Here is a 23,395-nt window from a genome sequence, read left to right as displayed (position 1 = left end):
AACTCCTTCCCGCAAATGGACATATATACGTCTATTTTGCCGGTGAATTAACACAAATGGACGTATATATATATATATATGTCCATTCACAATCATGGCACCTCAGATGTGTGAGCAGTGATCAGCGATGAGAGCTGGGCACCCGCCACAGTGACAGAGGGAGGGAGCTCCCTGTGTTCTCCAATGAGAGCCCACGATAAATAAACATAATCCCCCTTTCCACCATTATGAATTTTTTTAGCCCCCCCCCCAAAAAAAAAAGAAAAATGATATACACATATTTGGTATTGCCCTATCCGTAATCACATTATTTAACTACAATGTATGCCGTAAAAAAAAATTATAATAAAAACTTTGTTAATGCAGCATCTGTAAAACTAAAATGAAAAGTGATCAAAATGTTGCATGTACCCCCAAATGGTACCACAAAAAATGCCACTCATCTAATAATGTGCCCTCACACAACATTTTCAGTAAAAAATTACGTCTGTCAGAAAATGGCAACGTACAAACATGATTTTTTCTTATCATGATTCTTTTTTATGAATAACATATTATTTATAAATTCTTTTGTGGGATCTGACAGGTTCCCTTTAAATTATGGACCAACTGTATTTATATGATACATACATTCAGTGTCTACAATGAAAAAGTTTAACATTTTAGGTAGTTTTTCCAGTTTTAATGCAAGTATTGGAAGTTAATAAAGTTTTCAAGTTAAAAAGATTCATTCACATGATGATATGAACAGTCCATGGGAGAGCCATATAGTTTGTGCTAAAGCAACTTTTGATCTTTTCAGATGAAAGCTTTTTCTGAAAGAATGAGCATATGAATAAATTCTAAGACCACATGCATACGGCTAAAAGAGTTGTAGATTTTTTGTATTCCACCACATGGTGCTTTCATATGGCACTGTATAACAATGCAGATTTGGATGTGAGCTAAATGAGCTAATAAAATATATTTTATAGCCAGCAAGAGAAGGGATGGGTTCAGTGGGGGCTATTTGCTCCTTTATGAGATTCTTATGTTTCCAAATTTTTCCTGTTCACAACGCATCCCCTTCCAATGCCGACTGTATTATTTCTGCCTAATATATCCCTCCCCTTGATGAGTGTGATTGTCATAAGGTAATTGGTGTTATTATATTCATGTAGAAGAAATTTTAATGTAAAGCTCATTGGTACATGTGTATCCTTAGGTGAGGATACATTTATAGGAAATCAAAAAACAAAAAAATAAAAAAATCCCATTAAAAACTACACTAAAACAGCTCTATATGAACCTGGCCTGAAGCTGCTTAAACAGATGGTGAGTATTATCTAACATTTCAATGAAACACAACACTCTTACTTAAAGAGCATCTGTCACCAAAACAGGGAATTTCAATTTTTTTGTGACTAATTTATAAAAAATACATTTAGTCTGTACTATATACCTAGAATTTTCTTAATTAATTTACACAAAAGTTTTCTTGAATTTTATCTACACTGCACATCTTAAAGGGGAACTTTGGAAAATAAAATCTTATTCGCTATCCACAAGATAGGGGATAAGTGTCTGATTGCAGGGGGTCCCAACCCTTACCCGGCACCCCAGTCACTGGTGCCCAGTGTTCTGAACATTTGTGTTCAAAACACCAGCTCTTCTCTTGACGTGGGACAGCTGCTCCCTGCACCTCTATAGGAGAGTCAGAGATACAACACTCGTGAATTTCCAGCTCTCCTATAGAGATGCATGGAGGGGACTTGTTGACCACAGTTTTTTCAGGATGTCGACAGTCTCAATGCAGGGATCTCTCTGTGCACGAGAAGACCGGGGGGTGCCGGGCAGGAGAATGCGGGGGTCCCAGCAGTCAGGCCCACTGCGATCAGACACTTATCCCCTATACTGCGGACATGGAATAAGATGTTATGTACCAGAGTTCCCCTTTGCCAAAAAGGCCACGGAATATTCATTTTGGCTGCGCTCTTAGGGAGCTGCCCCAAATGGAAATTTTATCCCATTGAATGAGGCAGTTCAGATTTATCTGGAACTTCAACCAGAATGCCGGATCACTCGGCACAGCAAATGGGAGAATACATCTTGAACCCTTAGTGACCAAGGATGTAAATTCATTTAGGTCCTGTGCACAACCGCGAGCATCTGAGCGGTGCTCGCATCATACATGGCAGGTCCCGGCTGCTATCATCAGCCGGGGACCCGTGGGTAATGACGGAAATCAGCAGATCAGCGGATCAATACAGATCACAGCATCTGCGGCAGTGCAACACTTGAAATTGCTGCTCAGATCGCACGTGGCAATCAGCTAAAATGGTGGCCATCACGCCCCCTCCCATAGGCTGACATTGAGGGGGCAGGGTGGGACATCATGAGGGGGCGGGGCTGTGATGTTACGATACCCCGTCCCCTGTGTCACCCCTCATCAGCCACGAAGCAAACATCGCTCCAGGCTGCTTATATATCGGGGTGCAGCAGGAGAGATCCTTTGGATAGGGGATAAGATGCCTAGGGGCAGATTACCCCTTTAAGGACAAAATGGGCTTGGTCCTTAAGGGGTTAAAGCATTCCCTTGTCCAGCCTGCAGAAATAACTGGGTTCCAGATCGATAGACAAATTATGTTCTTTGTCACACCAGATGTGGCATCTGTTATGGCCAGTCACTGAGCTGGATTGCCGGATTTTCATGCAGCGCACTTTATGGTAAAAATAATATGTTAACTTTATTCTGTAGGTCAATGCAATTAAAACGATACCCAATTTAAACAGTTTTTCTAATATTGTACGACTTAAAAAAAATGCAAACTTTGTTTTAACAAAATTCAAAAGCATAAAATTGTCCTTTTCTGACACCTATAAGTGTTTTATTTTTCCGTAAACGGGGATGTTTGAGGGCTCATTTTTTGCGCCATGAAATGTAGTTTTCATCAGTACCATGATCATATGATCACTTTTTATAATTTTTTGGATGATCGCTTGTTATACGTTTTTTCTGATATATATGATATACGTTTATGCTATTTACCGTGTGGGATCATAAACATTATATTTTAATAGTTTTGACATTCACGCACATGGCCTTACCAAATATGTTCACTTTTTTCTTTTCTTTTTTGGGAACATAAGAGGATATCATTTTTATTAGGGGACGGTTTTCTATAATTTTAGAAACTTTGTTTTTCACACTTTTTAACCCCTTAAGGTCGCAGGGTTTTTTAGTTTTTGCAGTTTAGTTTTCTCCTCCTAACCTCTTAAAAATCATAACCCTTTCAATTTTCCACCTAAAATCCATATTAGGGCTTATTTCTTGCATCATCAATTCTACTTTTCAGTGACATTAGTCATTTTACCCAAAAATCCACGTCGAAACGAAAAAAAAAAAATCATTGTGCGACAAAATCAAAGAAAAAACACCATTTTGTAAATATTTCGGTAAAAATGACACCTTATCATTATTCTGTAGGTCCATATGGTTAAAATGGTACCCTACTTATATAGGTTTAATTTTGTTGTACTTCTGGAAAAAAAATCATAACTACATGCAGGAAAATTAATACGTTTATAAATGTACTCTTCTGACCCCTATAACTTTTTGATTTTTCCATGTACAAGGCGGTATGAGGGCTCATTTTTTTGTGCCGTGATCTGAAGGTTTTATTGGTACCATTTTTGTTTTGATCAGACTTTTTGACCACTTTTTACTCATTTTTTAATGGTGTAAAAAGTGACCAAAATAAGCTTTTTGGGAATTTTGAATTTTTTTACGTGTACGCCATTGACCGTGCGGTTTAATTAACAATATATTTTTATAGTTCAGACATTTACGCACGCGGCGATACCACATATGTTTATTTATATTTTTATTTACACTGTTTTATTTTTTAATGGGAAAAGGGGGGTGATTCAAACTTTTATTAGGGAAGGGGTTAAATGATCTTTATTGACACTCTTTTTTAACTTTTTTATGCAATGTTATAGCTCCCATAGGGAGCTATTACACTGCACACACTGATCTTTTACACAGATCGCTTGCGTGTATTAACATGCCTGTGATCAGTGTTATCGGCACTTGACTGCTCCTGTCTAGATCTCAGGCACGGAGCAGTCATTCGCCGATCGGACACAGAAGAGGCAGGTAAGGTTCCCCCCCCCAGTGTCCTGTAAGCTGTTCGGGATGCCGCAATTTCACCGCAGCAGTCCCGAACAGCCCGACTGAGCTGCCGGGATAGTTTCACTTTCGCTTAAGACAAGGTGGTCAGCTTTGATCACTGCATCTGAAGGGTTTATACAGGGCATCACCGCGATCGGTGATGTCCTGTATTGGCCGCGTGTCCCGGCTGTTGATGGCCACCAGGACCGACCCGATATGACGTCGTTAAGGAGTTAAGTCCCTGTAGGGGACTTTGATATGCAATCAATAGATGCATTTACTATATAATGCTATGTCTATGGCATAGCATTATACAGTGTGATCGGTGTTCTGCTTATATAGGCTGGCTAAGCCAGGCTACATCTGTGAATCTGCGATTGGCGGCAGGAGGCATGTAAGAAGACCCTCCTCCACCATAGCATAGCATAGCTTTTAGCTCATGGATACCCCACGATCACGTTGCAGGGGTTCCGTGAGCCCCTCTGAGTTATTGGAGAATTTTACTTTAAACATTGATCATGGCATCTAAAGGATTAATGACCAACAGCAGCCAACACTCACTGTTCTGAAGTGAGCGCAGCTCTTGTGCCTGCTTCAAAGCCACATAAGGACTCTGGGCATACAGCTATGCCCTTGGTCCTTAAAGCGTACCTGTCATAGTGCAAACAAAAGAAAAAAAGTGATATGTTACTCAGGACCCAATCCTGATCATGTGCATATAATTTTTATATGTCTCGGACCTATATATCCAGAGATATAAGCATTTATCTGCTGGTGAGTTACTTTTTCATTGTGCAGGCTGGAGGGGCCGTGTCAGTCTGTCTCCCTCACAGGAGCAAGCCTGGGCAGTCAGCCAATCAGTACTCTCTACTCTGTAACCCTTTCCTCTCTGGTTTTACGCTGTGTCATGTGTCAGAGGAAGATACTTTGAGCTTGCCTGCAGTAATCAGAAGACATTATGGTGAATTCATAACAGGATAAAGTGTATAAATATAAGAATAGATCTTTATAAAATTAGTGCAAGGATTTTTTTTAGATAAAAGTACAGCATTTTTATGAAGAAATATTCTATCTGTTTTATCTTCTCCTAGTAAAGCTGGATGCTAATCAGCATAGCCGTCACTATGTGTGTCATTCATCTTTCACAGACTCCTGAATGTCTGATCAACTTCTTTGTCATTCAGGAGTCCGAGAAAGCTTTGACTATTTCAGCATGCTGGAAGTTGTAGTTTAGTAACAACTGAAGCTGCAATGTTTGTAAATAACTGTGTTAGAGCAGTGTTGCCTCCAGCTGTTTTAAAACTACAGCTCCCAGCATGTCCACACATCCTTTATCTGTAGTTTTGCATACACTATAGAAATCTCCTATACTGGATACCGTTATGCTTTACGGCCGGTATCCAGTATGCTGTAAAATTTAGACTAGTCTGTCTGGCTAAAAGACAGGCGACCCCTAGCGGTGGCTATTTTGAGCTTGAATTTCAGGTGAAAATTTTAAATTTTTTTAACAGGTGTATATTGTGAAATGTCATATTATAATGAGTCCTGGAATATATGAAAAGTTTTTAACAATGACAGTGCCTCTTTAAGTACCAGGACGCAAGTGCATATCTGTATGCCCTTCATCCTTAACAGGCTAAAATACAGCATTTTGATGCTGATTGGTCAGTAATATGAGCTCACAGACTCTGCTGTTCACTACACACGTTCACTACATCCCCAATATTTAGGGTATTTGGCTATATCACACACCATTTTAGGAGTTTTATTTTGAGCCCTTTTTCAGCTATTCTTCTAATCACACACAGTTTTTTTTAGCCTTTCTTTGATTTTCAGTTCATTTTTCAGCTGTTTCTGGCTCAAAATTAGGCTAACAAACTGTGTGTGAACATAGAGGGGCATGTATCATTGTTTGCATTGATAAGCAAATTCTGAAGTAATTTGAAATGAAACGATTGCTATGGGGACATAAAAAGTGTAAAAAAAAAGTTGAAAAATGTAAAAATAAAAAGTAAAAAAAAAGAAAAATCACCTCCCCCAATAAAAATGAAAATTGTTAGTTTTTCCCATTTTACCCCCAAAAAGCGTTATTTTTTTTTACTAAACATATTTGGTATCTCCGCTTGCATAAATGTCCGAACTATCAAAATATAATGTTAATGATCCTGTACGGTGAATTGCGTAAAAGTAAAAAAATTAAAAAAATCCACAAATGCTGCTTTTTTGTCACATTTTATTCAAAAAAATAAATAAAAAATTATCTTAAAGTTTTATATATGCAAATGTGGTATCTAAAAAAGTACAGATGATGGCACAAAAAATTAGCCCTCATACCGCCCTATATATGGAAAAATTAAAAAGTTATAGGTGGTCAAAATAGGGCGATTTTAGATTACTGATTTTGTACAAAAAGTTTTAGATTTTTTTTTAAGCGGTACAAAAATATAAAAGTATCTAGCCATGGGTATCATTTTAATCGTATTGACCCACAGAATAAAGAACACATGTCATTTTTACCATAAAGTGTACAGTGTGAAAACAAAACCCTCCAAAATGTGCAAAATTTAGTTTTTCATCTAAATTTCCTCCCTAAAATTTTTTGGGGGGGGTTCGCCATACATTTTATGGTAAAATGAGAGGCTTCATTACAAAGTACAATTGGTCATGCAAAAAACAAGCCCTTATATGGGTCTGTACATGGAAATATAAAGGTGTTATGGATTTTAGAAGGCGAGGAGGTAAAAACGAAAACGCAAAAATAAAATTGGCCTGGTCCTTCAGGTTAAAATGGGCTTGGTCATTAAGGGGTTAATTTCTCCCTTTATTGAAAGTCTCATTATTTGGTAATGTTATAGTACTATATTCCCATTAATGAATATGGTACTATTATAACCATAATGTTAGACAACGTAAAAAGGACATGTTTTCCAAATGTTATCTCATGAGACTATGTTTTCACATTAACACTTTTTATAAAATTATTTTTACCATGTATTGGATTATGTATATATTAAAATATATTCATAGCCTATTTTTTTTCAATAAGTAAAAACTGAAGTGGAGCTTTTTCAAAGGAGATTTCTTTCTCAATTAGGCAAATATTCTGCTTGCTCCAGCTCTACATGCTATGTACTCCTTTTCAATTTTCCACTCCATTACTAAAGGGACAGAACATATAAATCTCTGGTAATATTTCCATGTTTTTGTAAGAAGCATTTATTGCTAGAATTCAAGAACAAGTATCATTGAACAAAAAAATTTAACGGTCACACTATTTACTAGCCAACCTTTTTTTTTTTTTTTTTTTTTTTATCTCTAGTAAACTTTGATGTCTTACATAATTTTTTAAATTAATCATTGATTTTCAGATAATAATTTTATTTTCAGCAACTAAAGATTAACTGCTCAGTTAGTCTTCACTTTTTATTTCTGGAAACATAAAGAATAGCATCTAGTGAAAATAACATATCACATGTGCAATTTTATGAAAATGTTGAATTTTTTTTTTTTTTTTTTTAAAGACAGAACACAACCAACTTACTATTTATTTATTTATTTATTTATTTTTTACCCTGGGTAAAAGAGCGGTCAACAATGGCTAGTCTTGCTGTTATTAATTTCCATTGTTAAAAAAAAAAAAAAAAACAGGATTACTCTGGATATTGTTTATAGGTTGGATGATCAGGTGACTAGAAGCAATTCTTTACAACTACCAAAAATCACTAATTTGTGTCACTAACTTTTTCTGTCACTAAGAAAGACAACTTCAAATAACACACTACTCTAAGTGCATTCTCTCCTGACAGTCAGGACAGACTCATAATGTAAGTCTATGGGAGTGTCCTGGTCTAATAGACACAGGAAGACATATTTCTCTTCTCAATCTCACCTGTCAGGTTCTGAACACTGTAAATAAAGTCCCAGTCAGGTACAAGGAGCTTTGTTGCATATGCTTCAAATTAAACAGGACACGTTTCGGTGGTGGCCTTCTTCTGCTGCTCCCAACGGAAGTGGCAAACAACTTATATACTAAGGGTCTGAACACTAACAGATATGCTTTAGTGGGGTTGTCAAGGCAGAAAAAAAAATTATGGCTGGGGGTCTCGTAAACATAGCTAACTATACTCAGCTGTCTCCCTCATCTACTGTTGCTGCACCAACACTCCTGATTCCTAATTCCCAATCCAACCATATTATTCAAATCAGTAATCCAGTACTTTAGGCCACAGACTCTTTTTAACCCCTTAAGGACGCAGGACGTAAATGTACGTCCTGGTGAGGTGGTACTTAACGCACCAGGACGTACATTTACGTTCTGTGCATAACCGCGGGCATCGGAGCGATGCCCGTGTTATGCGCGGCTGATCCCGGCTGTTGATCGCAGCCAGGGACCCGCCGGCAATGGCCGACGCCCGCGATCTCGCGGGCGTCTGCCATTAACCCCTCAGGTGACGGGATCAATACAGATCCCGGCATCTGCGGCAGTTCGCGATTTAAATGAACGATCGGATCGCCCGCAGCGCTGCTGCGGGGATCCGATCATTCAGAACGCCAGACGGAGGTCCCCTCTCCTTCCTCCGTTCGGCTCCCGGCGTCTCCTGCTCTGGTCTGTGATCGAGCAGACCAGAGCAGGAGATGACTGATAATACTGATCTGTTCTATGTCCTATACATAGAACAGATCAGTATTAGCAATCATGGTATTGCTATGAATAGTCCCCTATGGGGACTATTCAAGTGTAAAAAAAAATGTAAAAAAATGTAAAAGTAAAAAAAAAGTGAAAAATCCCCTCCCCCAATAAAAAAGTAAAACGTCCGTTTTTTCCAATTTTACCCCCAAAAAGCGTAAAAAACATTTTTTATAGACATATTTGGTATCGCCGCGTGTGTAAATGTCCGAACTATAAAAATAAAATGTTAATGATCCCGTACGGTGAACGGCGTGAACGAAAAAAAATTAAAAAAAGGCCCAAATTCCTACTTTTTTAATACATTTTATTTAAAAAAATAATTATAAAAAATGTATTAAAAGTTTTTTATATGCAAATGTGGTATCAAAAAAAAGTACAGATCATGGCGCAAAAAATGAGCTCCCATACCGCCACTTATACGGAAAAATTAAAAAGTTAGAGGTCATCAAAATAAAGGGATTATAAACATACTAATTTGGTTAAAAAGTTTGTGATTTTTTTTACGCGCAACAATAATATAAAAGTATATAATAATGGGTATCATTTTAATCGTATTGACCCTCAGAATAAAGAACACATGTCATTTTTACCATAAATTGTACGGCGTGAAAACAAAACCTTCCAAAATTAGCAAAATTGCGTTTTTCGTTTTCATTTCCCCACAAAAATAGTGTTTTTTGGTTGCGCCATACATTTTATGATATAATGAGTGATGTCATTACAAAGGACAACTGGTTGCGCAAAAAACAAGCCCTCATACTAGTCTGTGGATGAAAATATAAAAGAGTTATGATTTTTAGAAGGCGAGGAGGAAAAAATGAAAACTTAAAAATTAAATTGTCTGAGTCCTTAAAGGGGTAGTCCAGTGGTGAAAAACTTATCCCCTATCCTAAGGATAGAGGGTAAGTTTGAGATCGCGGGGCCCCCTGCGATCTCTCTGTACGGGGCCCCGGCTCTCCGCCGAGATAGCGGGTGTCGACCCCCGCACGAGGCGGCGGCCGACACGCCCCCTCAATACATCTCTATGGCAGAGCCGGAGATTGCCGAAGGCAGCGCTTCGGCTCTGCCATAGAGTTGTATTGAGGGGGCGTGTCAGCCGCCGCCTCGTGCGGAGGTCGACACGCCCCCTTCCAGCGGGCTGTCAGGGCTCCGTACAGGAGATCGCGAGGGGCCCCAGGGGTCGGACCCCCCGCGATCTGCAACTTATCCCCTATCCTTAGGATAGGGAATAAGTTGCTCACCACTGAATCACCACTGGACTACTCCTTTAAGGCCAAAATAAGGGGTTAAAGACAGTTTTGGCAACTTTTTTGTTTTTAAGTATTAGCCATATCAAATCTGATGAATCCAAATTCCATGCGAGTTTCAGGAAAAATTCGCACAGTGATTCGCAATGAATGCCAATATCCCTGCAATTCGATCGCACAAATTGCTTCATTAAATTCCATTTAGTGCAGTCCAGGCTCCAGGGCATCTAAAATGGCAGATCCACATGTGAGGACATGGGACAAGAAATTCTGGGAAGGAGGGAACAAGGGTAGGCAGGATGACCCTGAATCACATGCAGCATGCAGCCTGTCAGCAGCCAGCCATCCCTGTGATGTCACAGCCCTATATAATCATATAATCGGCAGCCATCTTGCAGCCAGTCACTTCAGCCTTTTATTGCAGAGAGAGAGAGAGGGACAGACAGCAGTGTGTGTTGCACAGAAAAGCATTTTTTACAGCAGTGATTCACCTCCCAGTCTCCCACTATATGGTCTCCTCATGCTGCTGCCACCTCCACGCTGGGTCATTCAGCCACTATATGTTCTCCTCATGCTGCCGCCACCTCCACGCAGGGTCATTCAGACACTATATGGTCTCCACATGCTGCTGCCAACTCCAGTCTGGGTCATTCAGCCACTATATGGTCTCCTCATGCTACTGCCAACTCCAGGCTGTGTCATTCAGCCACTATATGGTCTCTTCATCCTGCCGCCACCTCCACGCTGGGACATTCAGCCACGATATGGTCTGTTCATGCTGCTGCCAACTCCAGACTGTGTCATTCAGACACTATATGGTCTCCTCATCCTGCCGTCACCTCCACGCTGGGTCATTCAGCCACTATATGCTCTTGTCATGCTGCCGCCATCTCCACGCTGTGTTATTCAGACACAATATGGTCTCCTCATGCTGCCGCCAACTCCAGGCTGTGTCATTCAGGCACTATATGGTCTCCTAATCCTGCCGCCACCTCCACGCTGTGTCATTCAACCACTATATGGTCTCCTCAAACTGATACCCCCTCCAGGCTCTGTCATTGTGCTGCTCTGCGAAAGTGATTCTAATAGCGATGCCTCTGATCTGCATGTCATACTGAATAACATTTATATTTCACTAACCCAGCGCACCCTCTATGCATGTTACAGTAAGACAAAGTGTTCTACACCCCTATTGAGGCTCTCTGTAGGCCAGAAATCGCTATTTTTAATAGTGATTCACCGCAAATAAATTCAGATAGAAACAAATTTTTGGGGAAAATTCGGCAAATTGGGCGAATCAAATGTTTCTAAAATTCGCTTATCTCTAGTCATAGCTATACTGAAACTTGTTTTTTGTTGGTTAAGTTATCTTTTTTTTTTTAATAGAACCTTTCAATGTATCAGGTCATGCATTGAACAACATTTTGACACAATCTGAGACCAATAACGTTTTATTTTTCTGTTCATATAGTATTGAGAAGGCCTTTTTTCTTGCGGGGCATACTGTATTGGTACATTTTGGGGGTAAATACAACTTTTTCCTAACTTTTCGTTTCAGTCTGCACAGTGTACTTTCTTGCCCCTCCTGCCATGAATGAATGGAGCCCAGATGTACCAGTGTTGTACGGTTCTAAAATATTTGAACATGGGAAGATTACAAAATCTTGATACGAATAAAAAATTAGATAAAACACATAATTGCCCTTTTTGTTTGTCAGTATGCACCATTTTCTTCATGATCTGTTGACATCCTGCAAAAAGCACAGTGTTTGTCTTTTGCTGATTTGTACCCTTAGGAAAATACTTGACTGAGGGGTCTGGCTTAGCCAAGGACAGGTCATAATGATCTTTTAGCCCTGCTGATGTACACAGCCCAAAAATAAGTCCTTGGCACTTAATGTTGTGCCTGTAAAAATTACTGGTGTAAAATTTAAGTATGGAAAAAGTCTGCTTTTTGAAACATTTTTGAGATGTAAAATGGCTGTTTTTGGAACATTTAATATATCGAACAATAGTCCAAACATGTAGTGTGCACATAGCCTTACAAGAAGACATATGGCAGTTATTAGGATAAGGAAGGCATGTCTGGTCTTCTAGAACACACAAAGATTGTAATCGTAATATTAGACAAAATCAAATCAAAGGAAAAGCGCAGATCAGGAATACTTTTTATTCTTTTATTTTTGTGTATTTTCTTCAGTCTGTGTAATTGGAAATGCTGCATGTGAAGTCCCAATATCTTACATAAACATGTAAACATGTAAAAAAAATGTATAATAGATTGAAATGAGAAAAACAACAATCATTTATATAGCTGTATTTTCACACAGTGTGCACCAGGATTAATTTATGCCAAGCAATCAGAAGTGTTTGTTTGATTTATTTTTTAATGTGTACTTCATTTAATAACTTTTCAATGGGAGTCCAAAAGAATTGCATACACAACAGGACCCGTCAATAGGGAAACAGCTGGCTACTGAGCAGTACATTATATCTATTTGTTATAATACTGTAGTACACATACATCAACACGGATTAGCATAACATGGTTAGATTGTTAAAAAAAAATGCATTGTAATATGAAAAAAAAATAATCCTTGTTTTGTTGTTGATCTTTCTTCATAAGTGAATTATTCAAAGCCCCTGAGCATCTTTTTTACGAACTTGTGACAATAATTGAACTACATATGCTAGCAGCAGAATTACATCTTTTTCCTTTTAGTTTGTGTTTCTTTTAATGCATGACAGTGTCCTGCTGGCATTAAAAGCAAGTGATTGACATTGCATGCTGTTTTATATTCTAAGACTTATATGGACAGGATTTTTCTCCAGTAGTAACAGTAGTGACTTTCCTGTATTACGCTACCTGGGACACATGATGTATGCAGATTATGGATATCCAGATGTGCAGATTTCTTATTTATCCACATTTAATCTAATTTGCCGAAAGGTTGTTTAAAAACCCATTAAAGATAAACTCAACTGTAACTTAAAGGCAACTTCAATAGACTGCATTACACTGATGTCATCGGCAAATATAGAAACAGTACTACTATTATTCCCATAAAGGAGTAATGTAGTGTAGAGTGAAGGTCCTAGAACTCAACCTTGAGGTATTCTAGTAGTGATGGTATGAATCAGTGACCACTACCACAGTCTTCTAAGACTGGGTTCACATATGTCCGGAATCCGGGAAGCCTAGATCTCGATGCAACTGATGCCAAAACTGACGACAAGTTGTCATCAGTTGTATGGGATCCGATGTGCATTGTTTCTGCACGGCGACAGGAGAACACAGCAAGCTGTGTTCTTCTGTCTGGTGCCCTCCAGCATGTCCAACCATCCAGTATCAAAATTGAGATGCTAGATTATTGTGAACTGTCCCATTGAAATGAATGGGATCAGTTCTAGCATCAGTTTCCCTCAGGTGCAAGCTGGATGGAAACTATGCCTGACGCCTTATATATGTGAACCCAGTCTTATTGTAATCTTATCCAATTTTGTATCTTTACACAACCAAGAACCACAAAATGTATGAACAAGTATTCTGAATAACATAAGTTATAGCAGTGATGGTGAATTGATGCTATTTTCTTTCTCTGTGCGCATGTGGAGATAAATAGATACTCCTGGTATTTTTTTTTAAAGCTTTTTTATTTATATGTTTAACTTGGCATAGTTTACCTTATTACAACTTGAGGTAAAGACCTCAAAATATACCTAAATGTTTTCAACCTTAAAGTTGTTACGCCGAGCGCACCGGGTCCCTGCTCCTCCCCGGAGCGCTCGCGGCGTTCCTCTCTCTGCAGCACCCCGGTCAGACCCGCTGACCAGGAGCGCTGCACAGGATACGACCTGGTTGCTACCGCCGCAGCAAGAGCATCCGCTTTGCGGCGGGCTCTGGTGAAAACCAGTAGCATCTAAGAACCGGTCCACCGACACGGTCCACGCCAATCCCTCGCTGACACAGAGGATCCACATCCAGCTAGCCGAATCGTGACAGTAGATCCGGCCATGGATCCCGCTGAGGTGCCGCTGCCAAGTCTCGCTGACCTATCCACGGTGGTCGCTCAGCAATCGCAGCAAATCGCCCAACAAGGACAGCAGCTGTCGCAGTTGACCGCCACGTTACAGCAACTTCTGCCACTGCTACAGCAGCAACCATCTCCTCCGCCAGCTCCTGCACCTCCTCCGCAGCGAGTGGCAGCTCCTAGCCTCCGCTTGTCCCTGCCGGACAAATTTGACTCTAGATTCTGCCGTGGATTCTTATCTCAATGTTCCCTACATATGGAGATGTTGTCGGACCAATTTCCTACAGAACGGTCTTTCGTAGTGAGCCTTCTTTCTGGAAAGGCCTTGTCTTGGGCCACACCGCTCTGGGACCGCAATGATCCTGCCACAGCCACAGTCCAGTCCTTCTTCGCTGAAGTCTGTAGTGTCTTCGAGGAACCAGCCCGAGCTTCTTCTGCCGAGACTGCCCTGCTGAACCTGGTCCAGGGTAATTCTTCAGTAGGCGAGTACGCCATCCAATTTCGTACTCTCGCTTCCGAATTATCTTGGAATAACGAGGCTCTCTGCGCAACCTTTAAAAAAGGCCTATCCAGTAACATCAAGGATGTGCTGGCCGCACGAGAGATTCCTGCCAACCTGCAAGAACTTATCCATTTGGCCACCCGCATTGACATGCGTTTTTCTGAGAGACACCAGGAGCTCCGCCAGGAAAAAGACATTGATCTCTGGGCACCTCTCTCCCAGTATCCTCTGCAATCTACCCCTGTGCCTCCCGCTGAGGAGGCTATGCAAGTGGATCGGTCTCGTCTGACCCACGAAGAGAGGGCTCGCCGTAGGGATAACAATTTATGTCTGTACTGCGCCAGTACCGAACACTTCTTGGTGGATTGCCCTATTCGCCCTCCACGTCTGGGAAACGCACGCACGCACCCAGCTCACGTGGGTGTGGCGTCTCTGGGTACGAAATCTGCTTCTCCACGTCTCACTGTGCCCGTGCGAATTTCTCCTTCTGCCAACTCCTCCCTCTCAGCCGTGGCCTGCTTGGACTCTGGTGCTTCTGGAAATTTTATTCTGGACTCTTTTGTGAATAAGTTCTGCATCCCGATGACCCGTCTTGTCAAGCCGCTCTACATTACTTCCGTCAACGGAGTGAAGTTGGACTGTACTGTGCGTTACCGCACAGAACCTCTCTTAATGTGCATTGGATCCCATCATGAAAAGATTGAATTGTTCGTCCTTCCCAACTGTACCACTGAAGTCCTCCTCGTTCTGCCATGGCTCCAGCATCATTCTCCCACCCTTGACTGGACCACCGGGGAGATCAAGAATTGGGGTCCTGCTTGCCGCAAGAGATGCCTCACGTCTCCTTCCAGTCCCGTCAAGCAAGCCTCAGTGCCTCCTCCTACACCTGGTCTCCCCAAGGCCTATCAGTACTGTGCCGTGCCTCCTCATGGCCCCCGTCCTGGTGACACCCTGCCCCGTGCCAAGCTTCACCCTCTGCCCTCCCCCCCCCATTCCCACTCCTGCTGTACTGCCTGCCTTTGAGGAAACCCTACAAGCGCTCCCAGTGTCCTCGTCCCATGTGAAGCAATTGCCGGACAAAAAAAGGGGGAGACCTAAGGGGGGGGGTACTGTTACGCCGAGCGCTCCGGGTCCCTGCTCCTCCCAGGAGCGCTCGCGGCGTTCCTCTCTCTGCAGCACCCCGGTTAGACCCGCTGACCAGGAGCGCTGCACTGACATTGCCGGCGGGGATGCAATTCGCATAGCGGGACGCGCCTGCTCGCGAATCGCATCCCAAGTCACTTACCTGTCCCGGCCCCCGGCTGTCATGTCCTGGCGCGCGCGGCTCCGCTCCTTAGGGCGCGCGCGCGCCAGCTCTCTAAGATTTAAAGGGCCAGTGCACCAATGATTGGTGCCTGGCCCAATTAGCCTAATTAGCTTCCACCTGCTCCCTGGCTATAATACCTCACTTCCCCTGCACTCCCTTGCCGGATCTTGTTGCCTTGTGCCAGTGAAAGCGTTTAGTGTTGTCCAAAGCCTGTGTTTCCAGATCTTCTGCTATTCATATTAACTACGAACCATGCCGCCTGCCCCGACCTTCTGCTACGTCTGACCTTGCCTCTGCCTAGTCCTTCTGTCCCACGCCTTCTCAGCAGTCAGCGAGGTTGAGCCGTTGCCGGTGGATACGACCTGGTTGCTACTGCCGCAGCAAGACCATCCCGCTTTGTGGCGGGCTCTGTGGTGAAAACCAGTAGCATCTTAGAACCGGTCCACCGACACGGTCCACACCAATCCCTCGCTGACACAGAGGATCCACATCCAGCTAGCCGAATCGTGACAAAAGTGGTTATGTACATTAGATGAAGGCAGGACCAGATTGTTATCTAATGTGTATTGGTTACATCCCAACTCTTCTCCAACAGTTTAAGTTAGGCTGGGTTCACAGATATCAGTCGTCTGGCAAAGTTTCCCTCCAGCGTGCACCGGAGGGAAACTGATGCTAGAACTGATCCCATTCATTTGAATGGGACAGTTCACAATCATCCAGCGTCTCAATTTTGACGCTGGATTGTTGGACATGCCGGAGAGCACCGGACAGGGGAACGCAGCTTGCTGCGTTCCCCTGCCGTTGCCCAGAAACAATGGACACCGCATGCCATACAACTGATGACAAGTTGTCATCAGTTGTGGCATCAGTTGCATCGAGATTTAGGCTGAGTTCACCTATGCTGGATGCCAGACATATGTGAACCCAGCCTTAAACATGCTGAATCAGTTTTGTCTCAGGTCAATACCAGAGGTTTCTGGCAGAAGCCAATGCCCCTCTCACTTTCTAGAACAAATGCAGCATGTATGTGTATAGGGCGTCAAAAAAAAAAAAAAAAAAAAAAAAAAAAAACATGCATAACAGATATCTAATGTGTGTGGGCTACCTTAGCTTTTCTAGCACAACAATATCTATGGTCTCAGACTTTAGTGTCCCTGCTTTGTGTGGTGTATTTTTTTGTATTTTTTTCTCATTCTCCTGATCAACAGTGGTTTTTGCAGTGCAATGTTAAAGAGAAACACACTGCCTTTTTCTGAATATATTTTCTAGCATTTTATTTCTTTTGGTCCATATCACCTCTTGATAAATATGTCTTAAATGATAATTCTTCTTTTGCCTTTAACAAGATACATACATCTAGAAGCAAATATTTCCTGTCATATCAGTAATTACTCTAAAAACTGCTTCACAAACTTTAACAAGTACATTTTCTTTAACACATATACCATGACATTTTGCACCTTATATCCAGTCAGAAAAAAAAGTGAAAATGACTATTGTTTGAGCTGTTGTGTGATATTTTGTGGAACATATCCACTTGGTAAGTGATGTTAAATCGATCTTTGGGGGAAATCTTGAAACTTCCATTTGCTAGAAAATAGAATACAAGATAGCACAGTTCTACAATGATTATATTTACATTGTTGGTCTTGTAGGTTATTCTTAATTGAATCCCAATTTCACAGTGTTGCATAGTTTGTCCTGTTATCTGCCTTCTGGTTTTCTGAAGCTTTTTGATGAATGGCCTATCTTTATATATGCCCACATATATAAAAAGAAACAAAAGAAGACAGCTCTATGCATTGTATCATGACCATGCTGGGTTATTGCAGGTAACCCCCCATGTTGAAGTGAATGAGATAGTTTTTTGACCCAAAGTCAGAAGTTAATTAAAAGTTGGAAATAAAAAGGAAGGACATATACTTCTCATTTCTGATGGATTAAAATACAAAAACAAGAAAACCCTCATTTGACCTGTGATTGCTTCAGGACTTGCATCCAAAATATCCATACAAAGATGTGTCCATATTACAGTGTGCTTTCTGTATCCTATACCTTTTATAAAGACTATCACTGTGTATGCATTGGTTGATTTTGATCTATTTAGACCATATATTGAGATTTATGTGTAAATGAGTTGATATGTATCCATTATGATTGCTAAACATGTTTGAAAATATGTACTGCATGGAAATATATTTATATATGTAAATATATTTGTCTGCATTGCTATAGAGTGCATATGAGATTATGATATATAATTGTTACGCCCACCCTCCTACTTTGCACAAAAATTCTCCCAAGTACACAGTTTTGCAATTTGCTTCAGCAGTCTGAGAGGGTAGTCTAAAGCTTGGGCTTCCCGGAGACCTAAGGAAAGCTGAGTAGGTTAGTGCTCTAGGGTGTGAACTTAGGGGGGATTAAACTGTCAGAGTCACTGGTAGAGAAGGATCTGGGTGTACTTGTAGATCACAGACTACAGAATAGCATGCAATGTTAGGCTGCTGCTTCCAAAGCCAGCAGGATATTGTCATGTATAAAAAGAGACATGGACTGAAGGGACAGGGACATAATACTCCCCCTTTATAAAGTATTGGTACGGCCTCACTTGGAATATGCTGTTCAGTTTTGGTCGCCTGTTCACAAAAGGGACACTGCGGAGTTGGAAAGGGTGCAGAGACGTGTGACTAAACTAATATGGGGCATGGTACATTTTAGCTACGAGGAACGATTAAAGGAGTTACAATTGTTTAGTCTTGAGAAGAGACGTTTAAGGGGGGATATGATAAACGTATATAAGTATATAAATGGCCCATACAAAAAATATGGAGAAAAACTGTTCCAGGTTAACCCCCCCCCCCCCAAAGGACGAGGGGGCACTCCCTCCGTCTGGAGAAGAAAAGGTTTAGTCTAAAGGGGCGACACCCCTTCTACCGTGAGGACTGTGAATTTATGGAACGGTCTACCTCAGGAACTGGTCACAGCAGGAACAATTAACAGCTTTAAAACAGGGTTATATATATTCCTGGAACAAAATAACATTAATGCTTATGCAGAATTATAAAACTACATCCCTTTCCCTTATCCCCTTACACCCTTCACTTCAATTCCCTGGTTGGACTTGATGGACGTATGTCTTTTTTCAACCATACTAACTATGTAACTATGTAACTTAAAGACATGAGTGGACAAAGTGTGGAGATTCCTCCCAAAGTCTCCATCTGGTGGAAAACTTCAACATGGAACCTGAACTTCTCGCAATGATATTTTCAAATACATATGTGGTCTGAATTTTGTTAATGACTGAGTCAATAGAGGGTATTGTTGAGAATTTCCAGTGTCTAGTTAACATTATTTTAGCTATAATACAGATTATACAGAATAGATCTCTATTTGCAGGATGAAGTTTAGACAATTCGAGGAATTTTATGCACTTTTTAAAGCCAAAGCCAATAATGGATTTTTTTTTTTTTTTTAAATCTATATATGATCTGTTGTTGACGTTGGCTTTAAAAAAGAAATAAAATAAAAAAAATGTAACCTTGCTCAGGATGTACATAAAACTTATTTAGACAATTTGTGGTTGAAGTAACACTCTTCTAATGTGAGTGAGTCAGACATCAATGCTACTGCCCAGGACATGCTGGAAATGAACCAGCACTGATGGCTAATTGGAGGGGCTTAGAACAGAGTTAGATGTAATAGAGATTCACAAGACCTGGGGAATAATGATCACAGACATAGAAGGACAAACACACATAATCTGAAGATATGAAGCATTGAGAAGCTAATAAAAATAGAGGCGTAGAAAATACACTGTTTCATGGGTTCTAGTTGCTGAAAACCCAGAAAAGAATTTTAATCAATAGCTACATTATACTGTACAAAGTAGATTGATATACTGTAAAAAGTAGAAACATTTTCTATTTTTCCTCTCCTGTTTTGTCCTGGGCCATCTGCTCCGTTTTCTGTTCATGGTCACATATTGTATTGCCTTCTAGAGGAGGTCAAACACCTATTTTGGGTTTCTGCTAAAGTCTCCTGCAAGTGGATGTTGGGTGATGTGTTATTGCACCTTTTTTATTGGAATGATCTTCATGGCTTCCCTGCCTTATTTAATTCCTATGTTCTTATTATTACGGTCCCTGGGACCATTCCCTTTGTGTATCTTACATGTGTGACCCATGTTGTTGTTTATATTATTGTTTTTTCTTGTTAAAACTTTAATTAAAAAAAACACAAAAATTTACAGCTAAAAAGTTGAAAAATGGTTGTTGGTAAATAAAACAACTATTTCCACAAATTTGGAGTGCTGTGGTGCCTTAAATTGTTTAGGTCTTCTCTTATCACCCAGCGAGCTCTAACCTATAGGCATAGACTCATAAAACTTCTGAAATGGTTCTCTCGTATCTATAATCTAGAGTTTAGTAGCAAAAAGTTTAACCCCCCTTTTCATTTTTTCCTCATCACCTTCTAAAAATCATAACGCTTTAAATTTTGCACATAAAATTCCATATGATGGCTTATTTTTTGCGCCACCAATTCTACTTTGCAGTGACACTAGTCATTTTACCAAAAAATCCACCGCAAAATGGAAAATAAATTAATTGTGCGACAAAATTGAAGAACATATTTCATTTTGTAACTTTTTGGGGCTTCTGTTTCTACGCAGTGCATTATTTGGTAAAAATAACACCTTATCTTTATTCTGTAGGTCCATACGGTTAAAATGAAACCCTACATAAAGGTTTGATTTTGTCGTACTTCTGAAAAAAATCATAACTACATGCAGGAAAATGTGTACGTTTAAAATTGTCATCTTCTGACCCCTATAACTTTTTTATTTTTCTGTGTATGGGGCAGTATGAGGGCTCATTTTTTCTGCCTTGTTCTGAAGTTTTTATTGGTACAATTTTTGCATTGATCGGACTTATTGATTTTTTTTGGGCATACGCCATTGACCGTGCGGATTAATTAATTATATATTTTTATAGTTCGAACATTTACGCATGCGGCGATACCACATATGTTTATTTTTATTTTTAATTACACAGTTTTTTTATGGGAAAAGGGTGGTGATTCAAACTTTTATTAGGGAAGGGGTTAAATGACCTTTGTTAACTTTTTTTTTCACTTTTTTTTGCAGCGCTATAGCTCCCATAGGGACCTATAACACTGCACACACTGATCTTTAACCCTGATTAAGATCAAGAACATATTTTTTTTAACTTTTTCTACGTAGAATTGAAATAGCTGTGAACTTGCTTGTAAAAAGTTATTTTCTGCTTGCTGAAGTTCATATATTCATGTCTTCCATAAATCTGGTACCATATGTTTTATGTATTATCATGTATTCTAAGTAATATTAATTCTCTAATTACTAGTTCTTACTTGTTATTGTACCTTTTAGGAACCATCTGCAAAAAAGATAGCAAATACTAAGCTTTTAAGATTACTTAAAAGGATAGACCAGTGCTGAAAAACCTATCCAATATCCTTAAGTATCAGATCGTGGGGATTCCGACCGCTGGGGCCTCCCACGAACTCCTGTACAGGGCCCCAGCTCGGTGGCCAGATAGCTGGTGTCGACCACCGCACAAAGCGGCGGCTGACACGCCACCTCAATACATTGCTATGGCAGAGTCGGAGATTGCCGAAGACAGCGCTCCGGCCCTGCCATAGAGTTGTATTGAGGGGGCGTGTCAGCCGCCGCTTCGTGCGGTGGTCAACACGCCCTCTTCTGCAGGCTGCCGGGGCCCCATACAGGATATCGCGGTCGTATCCCTGTGATCTGAAACTTATCCCCTATCCTTAGGATAGGGGATACATTTTTCAGCCCTTGATATCTCCTTTAACCCCTTCCCGACCCATGACATACATGTACGTCATGCAGATACTGGCCGCTACTTGCGGCATCCTGCCGCGCCCGGTAAGATGGTGCCCCTTACCTGTCCCCCCTTCCCCGGTGTCCCTTACCCATCCTGAGCTGCTGACACTGTGCCCGCCGTAATGCTTTAGTTTAACTTTCACTTTTTTTTTTTGTAAAGGAGCTGTTTTGTTGTACAACAGCTCCCCCTAGTGTCCTTAACCTGTTACTGCATGTTTTTGTGCACTAGACACTAGGGAGGATGTGTTGTACAGAAGTTAAAAAAAATATATATATATATATATATATATATATATATATATATATATATATATATCCACACATATTTATCTATATTCAAAGTTTTATTGTTCCCAAAAAAATGTTTGTTATGTCGTAAAAAAGTTAAAGAATGTTCAACAAATGATGCCAACATAAAGTAGACATGTTTTGGATGTGAGTTGATAACTAAATATATTTGGCATGACTATATTTGGCATGAGTTTTTCACAAAAATCGCTTCATGTATCAACAAAAATTTTACGCTAATATAAAGTACAATATGTCTTGAAAAAAACAATCTCTGAATCACTTTTGCCAGGTAAAATTAGTTCAAAGTTATTACCACTTAAAGTGACACATGTCAGATTTGAAAAAACGGACTGGGTCATGAAAGCCAAAACTAGCTGGGTCATGAAGGGGTTAAAAGGGTACTCTGGTGGAAAACTTTTTTTTCTTTAAATCAACTGGTGCCAGAAAGTTAAACAGATTTGTAAATTACTTCTATTAAAAAATCTTAATCCTTCCAGTACTTATTAACTGTTGAATACTACAGAGGAAATTATTTTCTTTTTAGAACGCAGTGTTCTCTGTTGAATCATGAGCACAGTGCTCTCTGCTGACATTTTAGGAACTGACCAGAGCAGCATATGTTTGCTATGGGGACTTTCTCCTACTCTGGACAATTCCTAAAATGAACAGAGATGTCAGCAGAGAGCACTGTACGCATGATGTCAGCAGAGAGCTCTGTGCTTCAAAAATAAAATAATTTCCTCTGTAGTATTCATCAGCTAATAAGTACTGGAAGGATTAAGATTTTTTTAATTGAAGTAATTTACAAATCGGTTTAACTTTCTGGCACCAGTTGATTTAAAAAAAAAAAGTTTTCCACCGGAGTACCCCTTTAAGGTTCTTTCTCAGGCATACACAAAAACAAAGTATTTGTGTAATAAAGAATACATAAGGGAGAAATAGCTAGCACTATTTTTAGCTGTATTCAGGTGGCACTATCAATGACTAGAAATTGTATTGTTGTACAGACATTTAAGGTTATGAAAAACTCTATGGTGGATCTAGATGGTGCCAGGCTGTGTTGCAGAAACAGTTCATTCAAACCCAAGCAAGAAAAGCCACAACCCACCGATGATCCTACTGATTCTTTATTCACAGAGCGAGACACAAAATGTATGTTCTTCAGACCTCCTCCTTATGCCAGGGCATTGTTGACAAACACCAAATATTTGGCTATACAAAAATAGCAAGCTGAGAATTTTTGTTTACAGTCAGGAACAACTTATATAAAGAAATGAAGACTATTGTT

At 40.3% G+C, this 23,395-nt stretch overlaps 1 protein-coding gene across 1 annotated transcript in view; it reads left to right on the top strand.

The window, feature by feature from the left end:
- CDH18 (cadherin 18) overlaps window positions 1-23,395 on the top strand; it is a 670,758-nt gene that overhangs the window by 152,482 nt on the left and 494,881 nt on the right. The window lies entirely within an intron of this gene.

This window comes from Hyla sarda, chromosome 5 (assembly GCF_029499605.1).
Source record: "Hyla sarda isolate aHylSar1 chromosome 5, aHylSar1.hap1, whole genome shotgun sequence".
Taxonomy (NCBI): domain Eukaryota; kingdom Metazoa; phylum Chordata; class Amphibia; order Anura; family Hylidae; genus Hyla; species Hyla sarda.
This window is presented reverse-complemented; position numbering and strand designations above follow the sequence as displayed.